Source organism: Hyperolius riggenbachi, chromosome 6, assembly GCF_040937935.1.
Source record: "Hyperolius riggenbachi isolate aHypRig1 chromosome 6, aHypRig1.pri, whole genome shotgun sequence".
NCBI classification, from domain to species: Eukaryota; Metazoa; Chordata; class Amphibia; order Anura; family Hyperoliidae; genus Hyperolius; species Hyperolius riggenbachi.
In genome coordinates this window covers 290,940,901-290,967,998 of record NC_090651.1, presented here as the reverse complement: position 1 = coordinate 290,967,998, position 27,098 = coordinate 290,940,901, and the positions used below count along the sequence as shown (strand labels likewise).

Sequence of the window (27,098 nt, the reverse complement as noted above, 5' to 3'; positions counted from 1 at the left end):
ATGGGAATTATATTCCCATTCACTGATCGGGGGGCTAGCGGCGGGCGGGGACGCGCCCGATCGCGCGCACCAGCCGGCGGCAGCAGTGCCTATCTGGACGAGGAAGCTCGTCCAGATAGGCCAAACTGGTTAAAGAGGTTCTGTGGGGGGTGCCCAACAAGATGAATAATGCGCGCTCCCGCTTGCATCATCGGAAGCTTACTGCGCAGGCACAGTACGAAGTTTTCTTGTACTGCGCCTACGTAGTAAGCCTTCGATGACGCGCGCGGGAGCGAGCAGGCGCGTGGCCTTGCAGCCGCAGTTAGATGGCATGCCGTGCTAGATCAGGGCTGGCGGAGGAGAACGGCGGATCAGAGGAGGACGGCGTGGGACATTACTGCTACAGGGGGCTGATAGAAGCCCCAGGTAAGTATCTGTTTTTATCTTCAACACCCCCCACAGAACCCCTTTAAGAATAGTGTACTCAAAATGACATAAACCTAAGCAATCTAAGAGGAACCTATGAAAGCTACATGAAGAAACATATGCAAATAATTACAGTTGATCGGAGTGTCAGGAGGAAACCTTCTAGTGTCGGGGGATGGGGAGGGGGCAATACCTCCCCTTTGAATTTTTAGTTTTGCCTTGTGGTTCTTTAAAAGACATCCGAGGTGAAAATAAACTGATTTAAAAAAAAAAGATTGTATCTTTCTCCCGTCTCTTAAAAAATGTTTTTTTTTTAGATATCCAACAGTTTTATTTTATATTTAAGTTTTTAAGTTTTTACTGTTTTATTGTTTTTGCTCAATAACACCTCCATTGAAGTATGCCAGCACTCAAATCTATGAATTATTGACCCTTTTTATCTCTTTTCTGCTCTTAGAAGCCATTTACTGACAGGAAAGTGTTTGATGGCTGTAATTACTTATCAGTGAGGGTTATGCTATAGTCTGACCCAGTCTGACCCGGTCCCGACCCGGACAGAAACTGTCACTTGCATACCCGATTTTTAACTTTTTCAGGCAGAGAAAGAAAAAAAGGAACACAGCATAGTTATTTGTGTGCTAGGAATTGTACATACACCTGTCTATCTCATCATGTCACATGTCACTTCGGTTATTGGTTTCACATTACAGGATCGCTGCTCATATTCACTTATTTAATAGAAAAAAATTAGCCGTGCAGTTTTCACTGCAGGTGACTTGTGATTATGGTAATTATACACTTTCTCATCATATGATAAATTTATAGTTCTCAGGTTTATTATGGGGAACTTTAAAGCATACCTGCACATAGAGGGATATGGAGGCTGACACATTTACTCCCTTTTAGAGAAAGCAGATTGCCTTTGTGTCCTGCTGAGCCCCGGCCTCTTATATTCTTAGCCATAGACCATGAACAAGCATGAAGATCAGGTGTTTCTGAATGGAGTCTCACTGGATTAGCTACAGACAGTTGTGTTCAAAATTATTTAACCCCCACTAAAATTGAGTGTTTTGGCCAGTTTGACATTGATTTTGATAATTTCAGTCATCTTGTTTACAATTAAATCAGAGGCACTTGTAAGTCAGACAAATATCACATAGCATTTATAATGAAATAACCACAAATGTCTTTTCTGTGCTCACATCATTATCAGTTTTATTTAACCCCTAAGTGACATTCATTCTTAGTACTTAGTATAACATCCTTTTCCAGTTATAACAGATTTTAAACGTGAAGCATAGCTTGACACAAGTGTCTTGCAGCGATCTACGGGTATCTTAGCCCATTCTTCATGGGCAAAAGCCTCCAGTTCAGTCACATTCTTAGGCTTGCTACTGCTTTCTTTAAGTCCCACCAGAGATTCTCAATTGGATTTAAGTAGGATGACTGCGATGGCCACTCCAAAATGTTCCAGCCTTTAGTCTGCAACCATGCTCTAGTGTACTTGGAGGTATGCTTGGGATCATTGTCCTGTTGAAAGGTCCAACGTCTCCCAAGCCTCAGGTTTGTGACGGACTGCCTTACATTTTCATCCAATATATTGTGGTACTGAAGAGAATTCATGGTACCTTGCACACGCTGAAGCTTCCCTGTACCTGCAGAAGCAAAATGGCCCCAAAGCATGATTGACCCCCCCCGCCATGCTTCACAGTAGGCAAGGTGTTCTTTTCTTCATAGGCCTTGTTCTTCCTCCTCCAAACATAGCGTTGATCCATGGGCCCAAACAGTTCGAATTTTGTTTCATCAGTCCACAGAACTCTATCCCAAAACTTTTGTGGTAGTGTTCTGTGGACTGATGACACAAAATTAGAACTGTTTGGGCCCATGGATCAACGCTATGTTTGGAGGAGGAAGGACAAGTCCTATGAAGAAAAGAACACCTTGCCTACTGTGAAGCATGGCGGGGGGGGGGGGGGTCAATCATGCTTTGGGGCTGTTTTGCTTCTGCAGGTACAGGGAAGCTTCAGTGTATGCAAGGTAGGTACCATGAATTCTCTTCAGTAACAGGAGATATTGGATGAAAATGTGATGCAGTCCATCACAAACCTGAGGCTTGGGAGACGTTGGACCTTTCAACAGGTTAAAGGCTAGAACATTTTGGAGTGGCCATCGCAGTCACCAGACTTAAATCCGATTGAGAACCTCTGGTGGGAATTAAAGAAAGCAGTAGCAGCGCGCAAGCCTAAGAATGTGACTGAACTGGAGGCTTTTGCCCATGAAGAGTGGGCTAAGATACCCGTAGACACTTGTGTCAAGCTATGCTTCAGGTTTAAAAGCTGTTATAACTGGAAAAGGATGTTGTACTAAGTACTAAGAATGAATGTCACTTGGGGGTTGAATAAAACTGATAATGATGCGAGCAAACAAAAGACATTTGTGGTTATTTCATTATAAATGTTATGTTATATTTGTATGACTTACAAGTGCCTCTTTGATTTAATTGTAAACAAGATGACTGAAATGATCAAAATTCATGTCAAACTGGCCAAAACACTCAATATCAGTGGGGTTGAATAATTTTGAGCACAACTGTACATGCTTGTTTCAGACAGACACTACCGCAGCCAGAAAGCTAAACAGGATTGCCAAAAACTGGTATTATTTAAAAGGATATAGATATGGTAGCCACCATGTCCCTCTCAGTTCAGGTATACTTTAAAGTCAATGGGAATTTATATTAAAAAAAATCAGATACTTGCCGAAGGCTTTGGTCACATCTAAAATCGAAATCACTGACGGCAGCGATTTTTGATTTTGTGAGCGACCCCCCCCCCCCCCCCCTCCCGGCGCTCGGGTGGGCGCTGCTGTCTTTTCTAAGCGCTTTAGAAGAGCGATTCGGCTTTTTTCACTTCCTGACGTCAGGAAGTGAACTCTTTGATCCGAAAATGTATAAATATAATGTATATAATGTATTTATTCATGAAAATGGTACAGGCAGCGATTTGCTGAGCGGATCAGAAATGAACCGCTCAGATGAGAACACTCTCATAGGGAATCATTGCACAAGCTTTTTAGGGTGATTTAAAAAATTGCTGGCGCTTGAAAAAAGGGCAAAAATGCCCTAGGTTTGAGCAAGCCCTAAGGAGAGGCAAGGCTTTTGGTCCAATAAAGCCTTCCTGATCCTCTCTCGGTCCCCTCCTTTAACCACTTGCCGACCGCGCACTCATAACGCGCGTCGGCAAAGTGGCAGCTGCAGGACCAGCGACGCAGTACTGCGTCGCCAGCTGCAGGCTGATTAATCAGGAAGCAGCCGCTCGCGCGAGCGGCTGCTTCCTGTCAATTCACAGCGGGGGGCTCCGTGAATAGCCTGTGGGCCGCCGATAATCCGCTTTGTTTACATTGTACGGCGCTGCTGCGCAGCAGCGCCGTAAGGCAGATCGGCGATCCCCGGCCAATCAGCGGCCGGGCATCGCCGCCATGTGACAGGGGACAGCCTGTCACTGGCTGCACAGGACGGATAGCGTCCTGTGCAGCCCCGATCTCCGGGGGGGGGGGAGCAGGTAGGAGAGGGAGGGGGGAATTTCGCCGCGGAGGGGGGCTTTGAGGTGCCCCCCCCCCCCGTCAGCCACACGCAGGCAGGAGAGATCGGACCCCCCCAGCACATCATTCCCCCTAGTGGGGAAAAAAGGGGGGCAATCTGATCTCTCTGCCTGCTACCTGATCTGTGCTGGGGGCTGCAGAGCCCACCCAGCACAGATCACTAAACACAGCGCTGGTCCTTAAGGGGGGGGTAAAGGGTGGGTCATCAAGTGGTTAAACGTTCAATCCCCCGTTTGAACCCCCTGCCACGGTGGACTTCAGAAGTCTTCGGGAGCCGAGTCCTCCCAAAGACAGGAAGCTCCACACTGCGCATGCGTGAGTGCACATGAGAGAGTGCTCGTGCATGCGCAGTAAAGAGCAGCCCGTCTTCGGGAGTACTTGGTCTTCCAAAGAGTTTTAAAGCCTCCTTTGTGGAAGAGAGAGAGAGCAGTATTTGACCAAATAGGCCGAATACTGCTACTGGGGATCCAGCACTGGAACTGGAGCCGAGAGAGGAGTCGGAAGGCTCTATAGAACCCACAGCCTCCCTCTCCATAGGTAAGTATCTGGTTTATTTTTTTAATATAAGTTACAATTTACTTTAATAGCAATGCATTATAAAAACACCTGGCACATATGATAATGCAAATATGAAACCCATAAATAAGCAGTAAAGTAAGTTTTTAGTGCTTGACTTTTTGCACTGCTGAAACCTGCCTGGTGCTATAAAGAGAGCAAATTTCTCTTTACCTGTTTCCTCCTAAAATAGCCAGATTAATACCACGATACGATACCAAATCTGAACTCCCAGTTGCTACACACTTTCGTTCCAATGGACACAGCATGTATGATCTTCGTGTCACTGCCCTGAAGGGTGGCTTCAAAACATCAAATGATCGATTAATAGCAGAAACAAAATGTATAAATTGGTTCAAAGCAGTGGACAAGGGCTTGAATAAGGACAAAAACTTTTTATATTGGTATGAGGCTGATGATATTTAAACGCTTTCTCAGCCTGTATAGCTAAACTTGTGAACTCAGAATTTACGATATCTCTGTGTCAGTCCAACTCCCAGGTCTGTGAGCATGGTGTAAACAAGGATCCTTATCTCAGCTAACAACCTTTCACCCCATTTAGATGTTCTGTTTCACTTAAGGCATCTTAATGACATGTATTTATGCTTGAAAAAAATCTATGTTTTCCCTTTTGATGTTGCATGTATAAAGCTGTCTGTACCATCAGCCTGCAAGCAAACAGGATTTAAGCCCGACGAAGGCTGCAAGGCCGAAAGCTTGCTTATTCTTATTCTTTTTAGTTAGCCAATAAATGGTATCATCCTGATTTAAAACTTCCAGATTAATAAATTACTCTATTTTCTCAATTTTCCAGAATTTGAACTGAAAGATGAATTGCGTGTTTGGGCAGATAGCTGTTTTTTATGTTTCGTCGTTGGATCTGGCCCCAGTTGTACTGGCGCCCAGAGTGGCAAACCAGCATCTCTGGCTAATGCCAAAAGGATTATATTCTGTAATGCTAGCCACAGACAGTCAGACTTTTCAGATTTGAATTGAGCTGGTGTCACCTTGTCCTGTGTCCTTGGATAAAAAGCTAATCCGAAAAATGTGTATATTGATCTCTGATATATTTGTACATATAAATTATATGACCTCTAATTTTTTTTGACAAGGTCAACCAAACCTGGTGCAGCTAACCCATAATTGTAAATGCGATCCCCCATCCCTTTAATTATGTTAGTTGCCTGTCTTTAAATCATCTCCATAGCTTACAGTATATTTCTTGTGAGTACTACTGTACTCTGTATTGAACATGGGGTCTCAGAAACAATTTATATAAGGACAATTCGGTGCATGTGCTAAACTGCGGTAAGCAGAATAAAGTGCGTAAAGTGTTACCGCACGTTGCGTAGAGCAGAATGCAATACATTATATTCAATGCAATACGCTGTACTCGTGCGTAAGACTTTACGCAGCATGTAATTCTGCTTAATGCAGTTCACTGCATAAACCCCAATATTACACTAAATCCCTTGTATTTAGCTCATTATTTATAGTGAATATTAGTTTATATTCATTTGTAGGCCACTCTTGTAGTATTCCCATTATATATTTGTAAATAGCATCCTTTTAGCATACTTTTTATTAGTTTATCCTACAGAAGTCAAACTTGCTGGTCAATAATTTACAATTTCAGCTTATTTTTCCGTTGTTAAAAAGGAACTCAAAGTGAATCCGAGATAAACTTTTACTTATTAATGCATAATTGTGTTCCTTTCATATAGTTTATAGGGCATTCCTCAACCCAAATACTTTTTTTGTTTTGTTTTAATACTCTAATTCCTTATAAACTAAACAGGCCTCGCCCTCAGCTTTTCACAGTGCCTTGACAGTGTAGCAAGGGCTTATGGGAGCTCAACCTGGACAGGAGGAGGTTACTAGCCATTGATTTCAGAGGCAGAGGGGAGGAAGCAGGAGAGGGGACTGAATTTACACACAGACAAGCTGATAGCATCTCCAGCCCTCAGCCTGTGACAAACAGAACATGGCTGCCCTCATTGTATCAGAGGAATAAATAATCATAAACTTTTGAAGCTGTTTGCAGCTAGATATGCGGTGTAAACGATCTAAACTTTAGATAAGATATATAGACAAGTTACTTGTTATAGTTAGTTTTTCATCTTGGATCCGCTTTAAACGAAGGATTGAACTTCATCCCAATCAGTAGCTGATACCCCATTTCCTACAAGAAATATCTACCTTTTCTTGGATACATTATCAGGGGGGTCTGTGTAGCTGTTATTGTGGCGAAACCCCTCCAACAGTGTGATGTCATGACCATGGTCCTGACAGTTTTCTGTCTTAAACTCGTTGCATTGTGGGAAATAACAGCTTTTCCAGCTAAGCAAGCAATATCTCCCTCTGTGCATAGAACTCTCAGTAACAAACATTCCATACAGATTACCTGTCAGAACTAAAGCTGCCATCACCAGTGATCAATATATATAGATACAGTGGCTTGCAAAAGTATTCGGCCCCCTTGAAGTTTTCCACATTTTGTCATATTACTGCCACAAACATGAATCAATTTTATTGGAATTATACATGAAAGACCAATACAAAGTAGTGTACATGTGAGAAGTGGAATGAAAATCATACATGATTCCAAACATTTTTTACAAATAAATAACTGCAAAGTGGGGTGTGCATAATTATTCAGCCCCCTTTGGTCTGAGTACAGTCAATTGCCCATAGACATTGCCTGATGAGTGCTAATGACTAAATAGAGTGCACCTGTGTGTAATCTAATGTCAGTACAAATACACCTGCTCTGTGACGGCCTCAGAGGTTGTCTAAGAGAATATTGGGGGCAACAACACCATGAAGTCCAAAGAACACACCAGACAGGTCAGGGATCAAGTTATTGAGAAATTTAAAGCAGGCTTAGGCTACAAAAAGATTTCCAAAGCCTTGAACATCCCACGGAGCACTGTTCAAGCGATCATTCAGAAATAGAAGGAGTATGGCACAACTGTAAACCTACCAAGACCAGGCCGTTCACCTAAACTCACAGGCCGAACAATGAGAGCGCTGATCAGAAATGCAGTCAAGAGGCCCATGGTGACTATGGACAAGCTGCAGAGATCTACAGCTCAGGTGGGGGAATCTGTCTATAGCACAACTATTAGTCGTGCACTACACAAAGTTGGCCTTTATGGGAGAGTGGCAAGAAGAAACCATTGTTAACAGAAAAGCATAAGAAGTCCCGTTTGCAGTTTGCCACAAGCCATGTAGGGGACACAGCAAACATGTGGAAGAAGGCGCTCTGGTCAAATGAGACCAAAATGGAACTTTTTGGCCAAAATGCAAAACGCTATGTGTGGCGGAAAACTAACACTGCACATCACTCGGAACACACCATCCCCACTGTCAAATATGGTGGTGGCAGCATCATGCTCTAGGGGTGCTTCTCTTCAGCAGGGACAGGGAAGCTGGTCAGAGTTGATGGGAAGATGGACGGAGCCAAATACAGGGCTATCTTGGAAGAAAACCTCTTGGAGTCTGCAAAAGACTTGAGACTGGGGCGGAGGTTCAACTTCCAGCAGGACAACGACCCTAAACATAAAGCCAGGGCAACAATGGAATGGTTTAAAACAAAACATATCCATGTGTTAGAATGGCCCAGCCAAAGTCCAGATCTAAATCCAATCGAGAATCTGTAGCAAGATCTGAAAACTGCTGTTCACAAACGCTGTCCATCTAATCTGACTGAGCTGGAGCTGTTTTGCAAAGAAGAATGGCCAAGGATTTCAGTCTCTAGACGTGCAAAGCTGGTAGAGACATACCCTAAAAGACTGGCAGCTGTAATTGCAGCAAAAGGTGGTTCTACAAAGTATTGACTCAGGGGGCTAAATAATTATGCACACCCCCCTTTGCAGTTATTTATTTGTAAAAATATGTTTGGAATCCTGTATGAATTTTTTTCCACTTCTCACGTGTACACCACCTTGTATTGGTCTTTCACGTGGAATTCCAATAAAATTGATTCATGTTTGTGGCAGAAATGTGACAAAATGTGGAAAACTTCAAGGATGGGGGGGGGGGGGGCGAATACTTTTGCAAGCCATTGTATATAGTGATAAATATAGACTCATCATCAGCTGTATGCCAGTCAAGCCTCTTAAAAAGTGTAAAAATGCAAACAGACATTTTAAGATCATTGCACTTAAAGAGGAACTCCAGTGAAAATAATGTAATAAAAAAAAGTGCCTCATTTTTACAACAATTATGTATAAATGATTTAGTCAGTGTTTGCCCATTGTAAATCGTTTAAATCCCTGATTTACATTCTGACATTTATTACATGGTGACATTTTTACTGTTGGCAGGTGATGTAGCTGCTGCATGGTTTTTTGGCAGTTGGAAGCAGCTGTAAACAGCTATTTCCCACAATGCAGCAAGGTTCACAGACAGGAAACTGCCAGGAGTACGTACTTTCTTGTGGGAGGGGTTTCAACACAATATCAGTCACACAGTGCCCCCTGATGGTCTGTTTGTGAAAAGGAATAGATTTCTCATGTAAAAGGGGGTATCAGCTACTGATTGGGATAAAGTTCAATTCTTGGTCAGAGTTTCTCTTTAATTCCCTAAACACATGGGGATGAATGCCATTAGGACCAGGTATTTTATCCCTCTAAATGTGAGATACAAGAAAAACATTTGATTTTCCAGTTTTTTTTCTGTAAAAATGATCAGATGTATCGAAAAACTAAAAGTTCTCATTTTTTTTGTAGCGAGAAAGGTGATGGAATTTCCCATTTTTTTTTCTATGTAAATTAATCGGAAGTGGCAAAAAATTCTGATCAATTTTTCAGAAAATTAAATGATGTAGGATAGATGATCAATTTCTTAATTTATCGACCCAAACTATTTTTTCCGAGTTTATGATCATTTTCTTTTATAATCGGGGAAAAATCGAACACGTGTATGTGATACATTGTTCAAATGTTTCAAAAGTTCCAATCAATTGGAAAAATGTATCGTAATTCTCGAAATGAAAAAAAAGAAAGAAAATTTTATGGTGTATTTAGATGTGATTTTGAATTTATTTTGTTTGGGAGACTCCTCCCATTGGCGCACTGAGGAAGGGGATTAACCAGAAACGATTAAGCCTATGAGGTCCGATTGCACAGCTGAGTAGGACCAAGTACATTGGTTCCTCTCCCTGGTCATTCCACCATCCTCTGGCCACTGTCCATAGATAGTTGGCTGATGGTGTAATGGTTAAGGGCTCTGCCTCTGACACAGGAGACCAGGGTTCGAATCTCGGCTCTGCCTGTTCAGTAAGCCAGCACTAATTCAGTAGGAGACCTTTGGCAAGTCTCCCTTACACTGCTACTGCCAATAGAGCGCGCCCTAGTGGCTGCTGCTCTGCTCTGGCGCTTTGAGTCCGCAAGGAGGAAAGCGCAATATAAATGTTATTTGTCTTGTCTTGTCTAATTCTGACCATTCCGTTCTCTCGTGTTCTGCTTTTCACTACTATCTTGTAAGTAATCCTGCCCCGTAATGTTTTTTTTTTTTTTTTTGACTTCTTGCTTTTGCCAGTTTAAATTTCATTTTACTATTTCCCTGTTTGCTTATCTATTTGTTGAAATGTATTATTTGAAATACCTGCTTTTACTTTTTGCTAACACACATCCCTACCATATTCTCACTAACCCTTACTGAGTTTCTTTCACAGTCTCCTCTTTTTCCTCACTGTTTAATAATGTTCCCTTCCTATGACCTGATATGTTTAAGAGAAAGTCCAGTCTCCTAACCATTCTATCCCCGGAGCTGGTGCTCCTGTAGTGTCAAACTGGACAATTGCCCAGGCCCCAATCTTTTGAGGGGCCCCACAAGTCCGGGTCTGTGAAGTTCACATGTATACTGTTAGTGCAATATGAAAATGTAAGGTGCCCCAACTTCATTTGTGCCCAGGAAACCATTTCACCCTCCTGTCTAAACGCTCTAGCACATTCCCCGCTAACATTAAACCTCACCCAAGAGAGAAGTGCACAGTTGACTGAGAAGTCACCCCAGTTCTGCAAAAACGTAATCTTCTCCATCCTGTACCAGCTTCTCAGACACCCGTTTAGCTCCTGACTGTTATCTCTAGTTTGATACATGGAATTGGTAATACTTATGAGAACACTGCTTAGGAGAGTCTAGATTTAAGTATGTTTAATAGCAACCTGATATACATTTTTAGTACTGATCATTCTCTCTTACATTTATTTAGTTAAGTATGTATATAGCGCTGACATATTACGCAACGCTGTACAGAGTATATTGTCTTGTCACTAACTGTCCCTCAGAGGGGCTCACAATCTAGTCCCTACCATGGTCATATGTCTATGTATGTATCGCGTAGTGCATTATTGGCTTGATTGTGCACAAGGAGTACTAGCTCCTCACCAGGCCTTACTGACTATGGCCCTTATTTAGTTCATTATGGCCCATGTGCAATTCACTAATTGCAAAGTGCCAAAAGTTAGTTGAAATAGAAGATAAAAGATTATCTCTAAAGAGAAAGCTCAGGAGAAAAACCTTGCATATTGTGTTTGGAGCTGTTTCTCCTATGTTTTCTTCTAGGAGATAATTTTTCATTTTCAGTTTAAAATAACTTTTCAGCACTCTGCAACTGAAACGGTGCCAAAAAGTAGGTGAAAAAATACCATCAAAATTATTCTGAGTATTTTCTTGTTTGTTGTTGGCTTAAAGGGCATTTTATTAATAACGTGAAAATATCACCTAGGAGAAAGCTTAGGTGAAAAAGTGAATTGGATTGGTCCTCATGTGTCTATCCAATCTGCAATATGACAAACTGGAGCACCCATTTAGCCAACACACTCTTTGGCATTCATGTATTGGTGACAGATTATCAGATCTGTCTACCTAATGACTCAGATCTGTGCCATAACCATGTATCTAGCCTTTCCAATCGTTATAATTCCATCCTTACTGTGGCAATTATTTATCTGGCTGCTACAGGATGTATCTTAACCAATCATACTATATTATTACACTGCTGATATTAAGCAGTATTACTGTGTGCCAGGTCAGGACTAGTCTTCCTGACACTTCTCCTACTTCTTTTACTCATTGTGGTGCTAATATGTACTTCTGAGTCTGGAACTAGCCCATCTCCTCCTCCAACTTCCCTGCTCATCATAACTAGAACCTGCTGTAAGTAACTAGTCAAACGCTTGATCAGAGGTGCCAAGCATACAGTGAAATACACAAAAACAGTTTTAAAAGAGAAGTAGTGGTGGACTTGCCTCCCCGAAGAAAACTTGATTTTGTCGAATTTCAGACAAAAATTGGCTGTATTTGACAACTCCACAGTGCAACATGTTTCGCAGGTATGACCCGCTTCATCAGGCAGAAATAGGGAGTAACTGAAATGAGTGTAGTTCAAACCAAGCGCCTCTGTGAAGATTTATTACCTTCCTTTTTAAACTGTTTTTAGTGTATTTTACTCTATGAATGGCACCTCTTTTCAGGTGTTTCTTATTAGTTTTAGTCCACCCTTAATGGAGGGATGTTATCCCGTTTTTCCTATCTACAGAGAGCGACTTCTTAACCTGAGTGGGGTCAGGCCTAATCTCCCCACCCGTTCCTTCAGTGGTTGCCTTAGTGGTTAGCGCTAACCCTCGCTTGTGAGTATAATTTTACATACAACATTATTTAATATTATTTGGCACTATTGGCAGCTCTCTGTGTTCTTTTTTTTGTCTCTGCTCTGAGTAACAGACAACTGTCTGTGTTGCGTGTTGATCAGTTAAATTCCGGATCTGGGCTTCTAGCTGAGAATTCCATACTCAACCAAGTCAGCAATACACAGCCACTCGGTTGGAGTCCATAATTTGCAACTCTTTGAGGATTAAGATTAATATATATTTAAAAGATGTTTTAAAAATGTGTTTCTAAGCCCTAATGCTAAATTATCAATGGACACAAGCCTTTAATGTAACTTACAGATGTTTCTAAGTACGGTACTGACTGTTGTTTCTAAGGCCTGTGTTATAATGCTGCTGCTTACATGCAATCCCCTTACTTTGCAAGCCGCTTACTGAGCAGGCTCGATGAATTCTGTAAATCAATTCAAATTACCTGGATACGCTTAACCCTTTCTCTAATCTGGTTAAAGCAAGAATAAAACAACAATAACAATGGAATAAAAAGTGTTTTAAAATACCGACAAATGATCCCAAGTTTAACAAAATGACAATAATAATAAAACAATATATTCTCTAAAGAAATTACAGAAACTATAATCTTTGCATGCCCCAATGTTTTGAAGTCCATGTCCTGCAGTTGCATTTAAAGAAGAACTGCAGTAAAATAACAATGAATAAAATTGATTATTTTTATAATTTTCATTTATAAATTATGCAGTTAGTGTCTGCCCATTGTAATATCTTTCCTCTCCCTGATTTAAATGTATCACTGCTGGTGACATGTTTAGTACTGCCAGATGATCTGTACAGAGTGTTCATTACTGAGAGTTCTAGGCACGGAATGAGATCCTGCTTTGTTGGCAATTGGAAAAAAATCTGTTATTTCCCACAATGCACCAGGGTTCACAGACAGCAAACTGTCAAGACCATGGTCATGATATCACACGGTGTCAGTATATAAAGTGGCACATCTAGACAGACAACAGACAATGACTCATGGAAGTTTGTCTCAGTGACAAGCCAACTAATGTTATCTGCTAACTTACATAAGCAAAAATTAAAGTAATTGAGGGGGTAATCTCATGCTAATCAAAATGAGCTACATGATGCTGCTCTGAATGGAACTTAAAGTGACACAATAGTTTCCTCTGCTCCAATAGGTTAGTCACACCATAAGAAACAATGATTTGCTATATAGATACCGAAAATGTTAACAGACCTTCTTTCACTTTGCTCACAAGTTTATCAGTTTCATGCCTCCCTTTCTTTCGATCACTAATTGCAGTTGATAAGAGTGAGCATAAATAGAATGGGTTTAGTGGATTCAGTGTGACTGTAAGCAGTGAAGCAAACATTTTCATCACTGTAAGAATTTTCTACATGAATTTGATATAATACATCTATTGCATTTGTAGTTCCCAACTCTGCTGTATTCTATTTAGGGGGACTTGCGATTCTTACACGGATGAAATTACTTTGGGACAAAAGTATGTAAGATAACTACTGTATATTCATGTGTATAAGACTACTTTTTAACCCTTGAAAATCTTCTGAAAAGTTGGGGGTCGTCTTATACGCCGGGTGTCATTGGTGCCGGGTAATACGCCCTATCCGGTTACCAATTCTCAGATCTTGTAGCTGAGGACTGTAGTGAAGCAGTGCAGGCGCACATATGCGAGATCTGAGAGGCAGAGAAGGAGGTAAATAGGATACAAGGGTGGGCCAGACAGGTGAAAGAGGTGTGTTTTATGGGCACAGTGTGATCTATTCTTCCATACCTCTCTGATAAACAGGGAGACAGGGAGAGCTGACCAATCTGCTTAGGGAGAGGGAGAGTTGACCGAGCCAACCAGTCAAACCTATTTACTGTTTTATACTGGGTAACACATATAGTACAGCACCAGTATATGTTCATACATTGCACTAGTATATGATTTTTTTAATTATTTTTATTTGGTGTGCGTTGGAAGACGGGTAGTCTTATACGGCGAGTTTATCCCAAACTCTATACTTTAACTGGAAAAGTTGGGGGGTCGTCTTATACGCCCAATCGTCTTATACGCCGGAATATACGGTATATAGACAATAAAGACTAGGGAAACAAGTTTTTATCGAAATGTTATCCCAGACAGACTGTAATAATGCTTTAATTGCTATTGTTTAATAAATACTTTTAAAAAAAGAGTATGCAATATAAAATGAGTAACTAATGTTGTATGTAGCCGAAATCTCGTAGCACTGCAAAAGTAACATATGCTTTGAAGCCAATAGACTTCCTTTTATACTGTATACCTGGTCTGTGGTCACATCATTATCTCCACAGGAAACTGTCAAGTCAAATGCATGCTGGGAAAGAACTTCAGATTTGTTCCTTGTAATTTTAACTCCCATCATGCATCTGAGTCAGAAGCTTCATGTGGGCAAAGCATGTGACCACAATTCAAGAAAAATAAAAGTAAAGATGTTTTACTTCAGAACAAAAGTACTGATGAACATTCATTTTAGACACACTATGGGCTTGATTCACAAAGCAGTGCTAACCTACTTAGCACATCTTAAGTCTTTAGACGTGCTAACCAGGGTGCTAAGTAGGTTAGCACCGGATTTCTCAATCAGATCGCGCGCAAAGTTTTGCGCGCACATTTTTTTGTGCGCAAAGTCCTATGCACGCACTAAGTCCCATAGGCTTTAATGGGCACTTAAGCGCGGAGCGCCCTGCGCTCTGTGCAGTGCGCGCGTAAGGTTTTACGCGCATAAAGTTTTGCGCACATAAAGTTTTGCCCGCGAAAGGCTCGTTTAGACGTGCTAAGGGGGTTTTCACAGGCGTGCTAACAGTTAGCACCTCTTTGTGAATCAAGCCCTATATGTTTAAAAAATCTTGAAATTTTAACGTTCTTTCCAAATATGCATTTTTGGGGGGGTTATTTTATTTTAGTGTCCTTTTATTATGATACAGTAGAATAAAAATCTCCCCGACTAAAATCCCAACATAACTACCTCCCCTACAAGTTACTTTCTGCTGTCGCGTGTAAATTATTTGTGAAGGAACAATTGAGAAAAAGCACAGATTACTCTTTCGCCCCTAGGAATAGTTTCCATCTGTGGTCATTAAGAACCATTAACAAACTGGAAAATATGCAGATGTGCAAAATAAATTCATATTATGTAAAAGCTACTTTCTCCACCTTACAAACTGCTATCTAGAGAAAGACCTACACGGCTTCTTCAGTGTTTCTTCGTGTCAGGTTTTTAACACTAAGCAAATAACTTAAAGGGGAACTCAATCAGAAAAAAACCCACACAAGTTAAAAACAATAGACCTAGTGGCCTTGGGGAAAATTAATTCTCACATAGAAATACACTCACAGTTCTCTGCCGAAGTTCCAATGAGTCTTCTTGTCTAATACATTCTTATGGTCTACACCCCCTGTACTGCCTCAGCCCAGAAGTACTATCTCACTCTCCTCCTGGTGGTACGTTGGTGGAGAGGGAGGGACACCACACTGTTTCTTTTATTTTACTTTAATGACAATATTTGTTACTAAGGACAACCATCACAAAAAGTTGCAAAATACATACATATAAAAGTATTTTTCTCCAAGAGTAAAACGCACTAGAAATTACTGGCTTCCAATGTTGCTGTCACTTACAGTAGGTAGTGAAAATCAGACAAATCAGTCAGTTTTTGGAATAGTCCTGCTCCTCATGGGGAATTCTCAGTTATTTCTCTATTTACAAAAGCACTTACTGAACTGCACTTGCTAGGTCTAACTGCCAAAGCAGTGTGCAAATGAGTTGGGAAGCTGGCTGGTATCTTTGTATAGATCCGTCCTAGGGGGTGCTTTTGTAAAGAATAAAGGTAATACTGAGAATCTCCCATGAGGAGATGGATTAGTCCAAAATCTATCAGATCTGTCAGCTTTTACCTACTGTATGTGAAAACAACATAGGAAGAATAATTCATAGTGCAGTTTACTGTAGAAGCAAAGTACATTTTATTTGTATATATTTGAAATTGTAAACATTTTCGTAATAATGGTCGTTTAAAGGCTTGACTAACATAGTAGAAAATATAGCATGACCTACTTAAAACAGAAAGTACACTGATTAGGGGCATCCCCTGGTTCAGGAAAATGTAGATCTGTGGATGTACAAACATGGATATTTTACAAACCAAGTCGCCTCGTTTTGCTTTTAGAATAATTGAAAATACATGGAGTATTATTTTTTTTTAATTACTTATGATGGATAACCACTTTTTTGTTTAAAAATGTTTTAGTCTTTTTTGCCAATGGAAACAGGAATTTGCTTCAATCACCGACTTAATCAATTGTTAGTTTGTGAGATTCTACATACTGACCGAGGGCTTTTCGGGCTCTATCCCCTATACTTTCCTAGTGGTTTGGCTCACCCCAAGCTGCTTGGTTACTCTGTTGTACTGGTCCAGGCCCTATCCCATAGAGCCATATCAAACCCTGCCATGTACTGAGGAGGACCAAAAGTCCGAAACAGGCTGTCTACATGTGGGGTTGATGTGGCTCTGGAAAAATTTAAAGCTATAGGCGTGCCGTACACCAGCAGTTGTGGATGCAAGCCTGGCTACAGGGGCATAAGGAGATAATTTGCATATTCAGTAGGGGTGCATAACCACAGATGTTCACTTAAAGCTTAAAGTACGTTCTGTTTTAAGAAGGGAAATCACACCAAGCATTGCTTTTTAGTAGGAGGGCTTTTCGGTCTCTTTTAGTCCCCTATACTTTCCTAGTGGTTTAGGTCACCCCGACCTGCTTGGCTACTCTGTAGAACCTCACTGTGACCATTTCTATTTTAGTTTTTGTTGCCTAACATAACCATGTAACGGACTTGGGCACAACTGTTACTCATCGGTTCTTGGCCTTTTGGCTAAGATCAAGTGTAGTATCTGTTCTTATTGGTCTCAGGGAGGCATGTTACTGGGACCCCTAGGCCTGATCCGGGGGAGGACACCTTGAATGAGTGACTGAGGGCGAGGGGAACCTCAGATCCTCTAGTAAAGGTGTCTGTTCTTGGTTCATAATTCCCCAGAGGCTGACTTGAGGCTGAAGGGCTGAGGGATGTGCTTAGGCGTACTGCCCCTGGAAGTGGTGCTCCAGGAGTACCTGAAAAACCCGGGGCCTGGAAAACCCCATGGCAGAGTAAGGTGCTAAGGTCTGTACTGTCCATATGCATAGCCAACTAATGCAGCTCCCCGGCCTTTTGGCTAGGGAGAGGGCGGAATTTTTATAACGCTGGCCACAAGGTCGGGGCCAGCTTGCTGGCACTGGGGATTTTGTCCCCTGGGGACCTCGGTCCCCAACCCGGCTCCCTCTTGGGGGAGCCACCCAGACCATGTGGGCATCCATGTGGGGTAACCACAGGGCATGTTGGGGTCCTCCAATCCTTCAGGTGTCGGAGGACCCAAAAGCCCCCTGTGCCGAAGGCAAAGGGGGAAATTCCCTTCGGGGATAGAATCGTATTTCATGCACTTGTACTTGGATGAACCAGTATATATACCAGTGATGATCAGTTTGCTAGATAAGGAGGTCCTCAGAGAAGCTCCAGGCATCCCCAATGAGGTGGATATTATATTATAAGTAACATGAGTAATACAATATATAACAAATTCCTAGACGCAAAAGGGCGAGAGGGCCCTGCCCTTGCCAGCTTACAATGTAAAGGAATGCTGGGAACAAGAGGTGGGGTAGTATACAATATTCATACATAGAAGCAGTGTGTTTTTAGGTTATCTAGTAAGAAGTACAACTTCGGCTAGAGGCCGAAGGGGAAAAAGTTAGAGCTTATGCTTGTGGGAAAAATTGAGTTTTGAGGGAGCATTTAAAGATTTCAAAGGCTGGCGAGTGGTGGAAGGGTTGTGGCAGGGCATTCCAGAGGAGGGTTGAAGCATGTGCGTAATCTTGTATATGTTACGGCCAGAACCCGAAGTCTCGCCACTTCGGGTTCTGGACGGTCACAACGCGAAGTAGCCGGCTGATCCGGCCAATATACAAAATGCCTGTTAATTTTGGACTTTGGCCGGCCAGAAAGCGTTGTGACTTACCTTGGTCGGCCAAGTCCCGAAGTTTCCGTCACCGCTCCCCCGCCAGCTGCTCTCCCTTCCCCACCGCCAGCCAGGAAGCCCCGCTCCTCCCCCGCTGCCGTTCTAGACCTCAGATCAGGGCGACTGGACCGGGGAAGCAGAGAGAGGCAGTGCAGCTCACGCGACCCGCAGGACGCATACACTTCAATGCAGAAGTGACATCATTAAACACTTCCGCATTAAAGTGTATGGTCCGGACGGGTAGAGCGCGCACTCTGCCTCTCTCCACCTCTCTGGTCGCCCTGGTCTGAATACTAGTGCTAGCAGCCTCCAGGAAAGCCCCCCCCCCTCAGCCCAGCAAAGCGCCCCCAGCCTAAAAGGCACCCAGAAAAGACCCCCAAGCCATGCAAAGCCGCCCCCCCCACCATGCAAATCACCCAGCAAAGACCCCCCTAGCCATGCAAAGCCACCCCCCCACCCACCATGCAAATCACCCAGCAAAGACCCCCCCAGCCATGCAAAGCCGCCCCCCCCCCCCCCACCATGCAAAGTGCACAGCAAAGCACCAAGCAAAGCCCCCCCTTCCCCCAGACCATGCAAAGTGCACAGCAAAGCACCCCCCAGCCATGCAATGCAACCCCCCCAGACCATGCAAAATGCACATCAAAGCACCCATAGCCATGCACAGCCCCCCAGCAAAGACCCCCCCCCCCATGCAAAGCACCCCCAGCAATGCAAAGCCCCCAGCAAAGCCCCCCCAGCCATACACCCCCCCCCCTCATCTGTGACTAATCACCACTGTAATTTGATCTCTCCCCCTGTCACCTGACTGCCACAGCAGAGCAGCTAATTTAAAAGCATAGGATGTTAACAATATGTCTGCTCCCAAGAAAACAGAATGTAGACACACTGCAGATTTATTGCAGGATTTGCATCAGCTGTAACTAAGAAATGCTTTTCTTTAAAAAGATTATTATGCTGTTGTGTGTATTTCAGAGCAGAGAGGAAGTTCCGAGTGCCATTCATGGTGCTAGACAGGGCCCAGGATGTTCTGAGATTTCTGCGTTTTGGACTTTGGCCGACTGACTTTGGCCGTTTCTAGAACTGGCCGGCCAATGTCAGAAATTCCCAGCATTTTGGACTTTGGCCGACGTCAAATCGGCCAGTTCTAGAAACGGCCGGCCAATTCTAGAATTGGCCAATTTCTGGTTTTGGCCGTAACATATACATGAATGTGAGAAGGTCATTCTAGAGGAGGACAAAAGAAGGTTGTGTGCAGATCTAAAATTGCATTCAGGTTGGTATCTGGAAACTAGTGAGAAAATGTACAGGAGAGAGAGATTGTGGAGAGCATTGTAGGTTAGGGTTAAGAGTTTGAAATGGATCCTTTTGTTAATTGGAAGCCAAAGAAGAGCTTGACAGAGAGAAGCAACCAAGTTCAGTACAGTCTAGAGCAGTGCCAGCCTTTTAGTTGGTAGCCCACCAAACCGTATATTACAATAGTCCAGACGAGATATTATAAGAGCACATACTAAAATTTTAGTTATGTCCTGAGTGAGAAAAGGTCGGATGCAAGATATGTTTTTGAGTTGGAGATAACAGGAGCTGGTTAGCGAGCGAATGTGAGGAATAAGAGCAAGAGATGAGCCAAATATTACCCCTAAGCACCGTGCTTTAGAAACTGACGTTAGGGATGTTATTAACCACCTCGGCGTTCTGATTCCCAAGGATTTCTGTGCAAAAAGCGGTACATTTAATTTTCAGCACCTTTTTCCTGTAACTTACCAAAATGAGCCAAGCAAGAGTTTAGTATACATTCTGAGTATAATAAAAGTGTCAAACACTAATTCTTGTCAAAAATAAAATAAAATTTATTAATGACAAACTGAAATACCTTGCATTTTTCCTCAATGCAGAAATATAAAGAAAATGCAGAAATAAATAAATCAATGCAGAAATAAATAAATGAAGGCAGAAACAAAATTATACAGGGTACGAGTGTACTTTAGAACACTTCTTTAGTGTGGTAGATCTTGAAGCATGGTAATGCGCAAAGTGCCACGTCACAGTCCGGGCAATAAGTGCGGGTCTCCTTCCGCATCTTTTTGCCATCCTTGTCCTTCTTATTGCAGCAAACAACGCACCTTCTTGTAGGGTTTGCTTTCTGTGGGGTCGGTGGCAAGTACTCCACAAAGTGTCTCCCTGAAAGCCGTGCCGGATTCACGACATATGATGCCCTGCACCCCGGTCTAGATGTTGACTCTGGTGGGGGGTACTTCATGCAGATTGCTTCCGTCAGCTGCCAGACAAAGTCGTGGTGGGGTACAGGCCTTACACAGCTTTTCTTGTATAGCACATAGCCATTCCACAAGCACTGCTCAAGTAAGTGGCGGAAATTTTTTTTATAATATTTCCGCTGCTGCTTGCGGACAGCCGGGTAGAAGGTCATGGCTCCATCAGCCCTGTCCACACCCCCCATAGTGTTGTTGTAATCCAGTATGGCTTTGGGTTTATCCACCTCCTGTTTACTCCTGTTGGTGGTGCGGACAGTCTCGGCATTATGAATAGTGCTGAGGACACATACATCACGTTTGTCCTTCCACCTCAGAGCCATCATTTTGCCTTTCTGCCAGGCAACGACCTGCCCCTTCTTCAGCTTCCTGGCAGAAAAGGCCGGCGGCAGATTGCGACGGTTGGCCCTCAAGGTACCATAGGCATCGGTTTTATGCTGGACCAGGTAATCAAAAAGTTCAGGGGAGCTGTAGAAATTGTCTGTCGTCAGGCAGTACCCCTGATCCAGCAATGGCTCAATTAGGGTTAGGACAGAGGAGGTGGCACACCCAAACTGGCTGAACTGAGGGGCAAATTTGGTGCCTTTGCCCGTGTAAATTACAGAGTTCCAGATGTACCCGGACTTGGCCTCACAGAGCATAAACGACTTCACCCCAAAGCGTGCCCTTTTTGATGCAATAAATTGCACCCAGCTCAGTCTCCCCTTATATGCCATGAGGCTTTCGTCAACCGTGATGTCGCGATCTGGAACTGGAACATACACAGCCTTGAAGTTCGCAACAATCATCTGGTATAGGTCCCAAATTTTTTTCAGCTTGGGTGCGGGATGGGTGGCCTCATCAAACTCCTCGTTGTTTCCGAAGTGCAAATACTTCATGATGAGGGTGTACCGTGGCTCGGACATAACAGATCCAAAGAAGGGCGTACTGAGGATCTTATTAGTGGTCCAGTACCACTTCTGCAGCGGCTTACTAACAACTCCCTGGAGGATGACGAGCCCCAGGAACACCCAGATGTCGTTGCTGGTCACAGGTTCCCACTTCCTGCTCCGCGAGAACCTGGGTAGAGAAGATTCCTGCTGATGTTGCGCTGCATAGCGATTCGGCTCCTTAACGATCTTGCGGATGACGTCATCAGTCAGGAAGAGCTCCAGAAAGGACAGCGGACTCTCGTCGCACGCGATCTTCTGCCCGGGTGCCGCTGTGAAGGGGAACCTGGGTGGCGGAGCTTGAGTGGGGCTCCCCAGCTCACACCAGGTGCGTGCGACCGTCACTGGCTCCTCGGCTTCCTCATCACTGGTCTCCGTCTCCGAAGACAGGTTACCGGAAACCTCGCTGTCTGTCGATTCCTCTAGGAGCTCGTCTTCGCTGTCGCTTGCCTCGAGGACATCCAGCAACTCCTCGTCACGCACACGCCTCCGGTAGGACGAGGCCATGACCCCAAGCAGGGTACGGGGTCACGGGCAGCGACCAAAAAAAAACAGCAAAAGCAAACGCACAGGGATCACAGTGTCTTGAAAAAGACGGAAAGCAATACGAATCTGACAGTAATATGAACGAAGCTAAGGCTGGAAAAAAGCAGTAATCGCACAGAAATCGCACAGAAATCACAGATGATAGCTGACAACAGACTAACACTGGACGCTGGGGACTCTGAAAGAGGGAGAGGCAGTAACGGTTCAGGGCTTTTATTGAGAGCTGACAGGTGTTTGTGTTTGTGCAAACAACTTTTTGAATTACAGTAGCATGATTGGATTACATAGAGTTTGTTTCCCTATGTAATCTAATGATGCTGTCGCCGCGACGGACACTGGGGGGCGCAGGAGCCGGCGTCAGAGGAAGTGGCTGGGCTGCGCCATCTTCCCTGAATGCCGGATCTCCGGAGAATTGCGGAGAGAAGAGGGGAGCGGGGCCCGGAGGATCGGGGGAGCTGGGGACCGGCGATCAGAGCCCAGCAGGAGGGAGAGGGAGCCCCGCAGCAGCCGCAGCAGCACAGAGAAGGCGGCCGAATGCACGCGCTGCACAGCGGTGAGTGGGGGAAGTGCTGGACGAGCTGAGCTCATCCGAAACACTAGCAGCAACTTTTTCTTGGACGAGCTCAGCTCGTCCAGAACGCTAGGGTGGTTAACAGTTATTGTTATATCAGGCAGAGAGATGGACAGAGACGGTGGAAAAATGATTAGTTCTGATCAGTGGCCGACGTTCACATGCTAGATTCTTGGAAGCAATGTCCCCAAATGGCCGCTTTAGACTAGGGCCATCTAGTGTGTGTATAAAACTTAAAAAAAAGAACTTAACAGATCATAAATTATGAAATTGATTATTTTTTACAATATTCATTTGTAAATTATTTAGCCTATATGTGCCTATTGTAAAATCTTTCCTCATCTTGATTTACACTCTAACATTTATCACAGCTTTACTGCTGGCAAGGAGCAATATTGCAGGATGTTGTTGGGTTTTTTTTGTGAAGTGAGCAGAAACAACACCTGGGGCCATATGCAATTCACTTTTTCACCAGAGTTTTCTCTAGAAATTTTCAACATCTTTTTAAAATAGATTTTCAGCATTTTGTAATAGAAAAAGTACCAAAAAGTAGGTGAAAAAGTACTATAAAAATTATTTTGAGTATTTTTTTGCTTGCTGGTGGCTTAAAAGGCATTTTATTGACAAGTTTAAAAATATCACCTTGGAGAAAACTCAGGAGAAAAAGTTAATTGCATATGGCCCCTGGGCCCAAATGCAATTAATTTTTGCACCTGAGTTATCTCCTAGGATATCATTGTCATATTCTCTTCAAACTAACTTTTCAACATTTAAAAAATGAAAAAGTACCCAAAAGTTGGTGAAAAAGAACTACCAAATATATTTTGAGTATTTTCTGGCTTGTTGGTTGGTTAAATTGCATTTTATGACAAGTTGTGAAAATATTACTCAGGAGAAAACTCAGGAGAAAACGTGAATTGCATTTGGGCCCTGGTCTCCCAGAATGCTCTGGGGCAAAAGGCTGCATAACTGGGGCATAACTACAGTATAGAAGCGCAGAGGGGCTCAGAGCTGTCAGGGGGCCAAAATATTATTTCGCTCCCGCTGATAAAGGGTCCATCTTTCAGATCAGGTGTTTTTGTAGCTACACTTGTTATGGGTGTGAAGATTATGATGGCCACACTTGTTTTATGACCCCTGCAAGATGGCCAAGTGGGTCTCCAGGCGTAGACAAGGGAAATGGTGTGAACACTGGTGGGCTCCATCAAAGTTTTGCTGGGGAGGGGTATGGGGGCCTCATGAATTGTAGTTATGCCCCTGCTGCATAACTAAATGGCCTAGACTAAACATCACTGGGAGGATGGAGTTACTGAACAATATACAGCAATATATACATATAGGAAGTGTTTCTGATGCTGAAACCAGAATAATTATTCTAAAATTGTGTATCCTGAATAACGTATTAAATTCTGATATATCTAATTACAGTTCCTCTTTAACGAAGTTGGGTCGAACTATTCACCTGGAGAATTTTTGCGGCAAACAAGGGGTGTTCGTGTTCGCCTCCTCAGGCAGATACATGGCATGTTCGACCTGCCCCCTATACATCATCATTGAGCTAAACTTTGACCCCTTACCTCACAGTCAGCAGACACATGGCAGCCAATCAGCTTCCTTTCCACCTGGACTGCCCACCCCACCTATCAGAAAGCCAGCACAGAAGACATTTTGCTGTCTGTGTTTGGCTTCTGTGCTAGGCAGATAAGGGACATGTTGTGACAGCACATCAATGTTACAGATTGATACGTTGCTGAAAAGTGGACAGAAGCGCATAGATGGAAACGAGGCCTTTGGTAGGCCTGTGTTCTGTGTCCTCAATGCAGATTCTTGCTACTACCATATTGTCCTGAACAGCTAAGCCCTTCTTAGGGCTGATACATTATTTTTTCTGCTATTGTATAGCTGTGGCCAGTGCACAAGTTAGCTGTTGGAGACAGGTCTGCTGGTCTTAGTAGTGCACCGACCATAATCGCCTGCACTCCCGTGATTGTGCTCACAAGCATGGTGGCCACTACACAACACTACGCAAAGATTGCCGCCGAGAGGACTAAAATGTCCTGGAGGTGTCAACAAGTAAAACCAAAGAAATGCTCACCTGACATAATCACTAAAGGTCTTTGCGGTTGTTTGCGGAGTGCTGTGCGTAAAATGCGGCGTTTTGTCAGTCAGTGTGAAGCGGGTGTAATTTTTGGTGGGACTTTTGTCATGGATCCCCCTCCGACATACCACTGTCCAAGTGTTAGGCCCCTTGAAACAACTTTGCCATCCCTTTTGTGGCCAGAAACAGTCCCTGTAGGTTTTAGAATTCGCTTGTCCATTGAAGTCTATGGAGATTTGCCAGATTTGCCTGTTCGCTAACTTTTGCGGAAATTCGCGTTCACGAATCTTAAATTTGACGTTCGGCCCATCTCTACTCTTTAACGCTTTTTTATGTAACAAACTACAACAGTTTTGCTGCTGTAATAGTAATTGGATTTCATGTGGACTTTAATACATCTATATTTTATATATGTGTTACATATTTTATAAATGGTTTATTTTGATTAAAACGCAGCTTATCTTTGTAAAAGATCAAAACAAAAACAAACGACTATAGAGGGAGCCATTAGAGCTGCATATTGCCATACAGTGAGACTCGTGTTAAAAAAGAAGAGAACTGCAGATAGGATTGTGCTGCTAAGCTGCATAGTAGAAAGCAAGCCCATACCACATTAATATTTTCTCTTGGGTCATAGTGCAAAGCCTTTGGGGGCTACATAGTAAGTGCTGGAGGGCTGTGTACAGCCTCTGGCCCACGCGTTGGACACCAGGGATTTAGACAGTCCACCAAGGTCATTTGTAATTCAGCGCACAGAAGGCAGTTTGATACCGTTTGTGAAATAAATGCTGGCTTGGAATATAAAAGTCACTGTCTTGAGGGTAAAGTCACTCTACAGCATGGCATACATAGAAAAAAATGAAGGCTTAGCGTCATAAAAAAAAACCAAGAATCATTCCTCAGAGAGGCTCTGCCCATTATACCTGCCTGAATAGAGAATCTTCTTTTTTTTTCTCTGGTATTTCTCTTAAAGGTCACTAATGACAATTTGATGTGTTAAGCGTACTGATGATGCTAGCAGAGGATGACACACACATGAACTCTCATTGTGGCTGGCTACGATCGCATGCACACCAGCATTTTCTGCTCAGTAATAAGGATTATGCCGCGGTTTAGTCACTGCAGTTTTACAGCGTATAAAAAAAAAAAAAGACCAAGAAAAATTCCTGTAATTGTAAACTTCCAATCTAGCTTTATAGCCTTAATGTGTCAGTATTAAGCAAGATAATTCTTTATCTCAAGACAGGCTTAGTCAGTAAGTAAGTGTGTTTGCGGGGCGATAATACGTTTGATTTTAATCCACTGGATGAGGAAATGGAAACGGAGAGTGGAGAGCTTCTAAGAAGGATTTTTGAAGGTGTCAATTTTATTTTTGGACACGCTGGCGTAGTTAGTATTGTTATTAGAAGGAGCAGTTGATACGATTTCTATGCGGGCGTTAACAGTCTAGTAAATGCACAGCAATAATTTGCAGAAAGCCGATTTATCAAATGGCAGGAAGCTCTACATTTTATGGGAAAAATGTTAACAATTGTATTTCTAGTCCTTCTTCTGATAGCCTTATTTTGTTTTGAAAGAGGAACCAAGGATTGAATTTCATCCCAATCAGTAGCTGATACCTCCTTTCCCATGAGAAATCTTATCATTTTCTCGAATAGATCATCAGGAAGCTCTGTATGGCTGATAATTGTGGTAAAACCCCTCCCACAGTGTGATGTCAGGACCTGTGATGTTAAGGAGCGTGACGTGATCAATGAATGCAAGAAGCATGTATGTTGAACCTCTAAACTTTAAAGTGGGATTGTCAGCCATAAAACCAAATTCCATTTACCCACTGCACTGTGTTTATTATGCAGTCTACTACCTGACCCTGCATTGCAAGCATTCCAATATAATCATAAATGTTTCTGCTCTTATCTCAACCATCCTGGCTCTATTTGGTACATTCCAAGAGAGAAGGAAGCTTGTTATATCTCCTCCCACATTCCTACTTCTCACTGATTGGCTGAGGGCAGTTCAGTGTGAGACGAGGCTGAGAAGGGAAATACAGCTTACTCCTCTGCAGAAGCTGTTGAAATACGATCTATGCTGTGCTCACATGTGTTTACAAAGCAAGTTAAATGTGACAGTGCAGTTTCTAGGAAAAAAAAGAATAAGGGAGAAAATTACACCAGCATTGGCCTAGTAAAGATGGAAAATGCCTGAAAGAGTTTTCTCTTTATATTTACCATATAAAATTTACTCAAATTAAACTGTGGACAGTACAAAACATATGTTATGTAAGTAGAACAAGTATTTATCTACACATATATATGTGTTTTTTTCAGGGATAGTATGGCTGTCCCTGCTGCTTGGAGGTAGCTGTACACTCTGCTTCTCCGTAGCTA

The 27,098-nt window shown here is 42.9% G+C and overlaps 1 pseudogene; it reads left to right on the top strand.

Moving 5' to 3' along the window:
• The first annotated feature begins 17,103 nt into the window (after positions 1-17,103).
• On the top strand, positions 17,104-17,185 carry LOC137523215 (U2 spliceosomal RNA; annotated as a pseudogene).
• Positions 17,186-27,098: the final 9,913 nt, after the last annotated feature.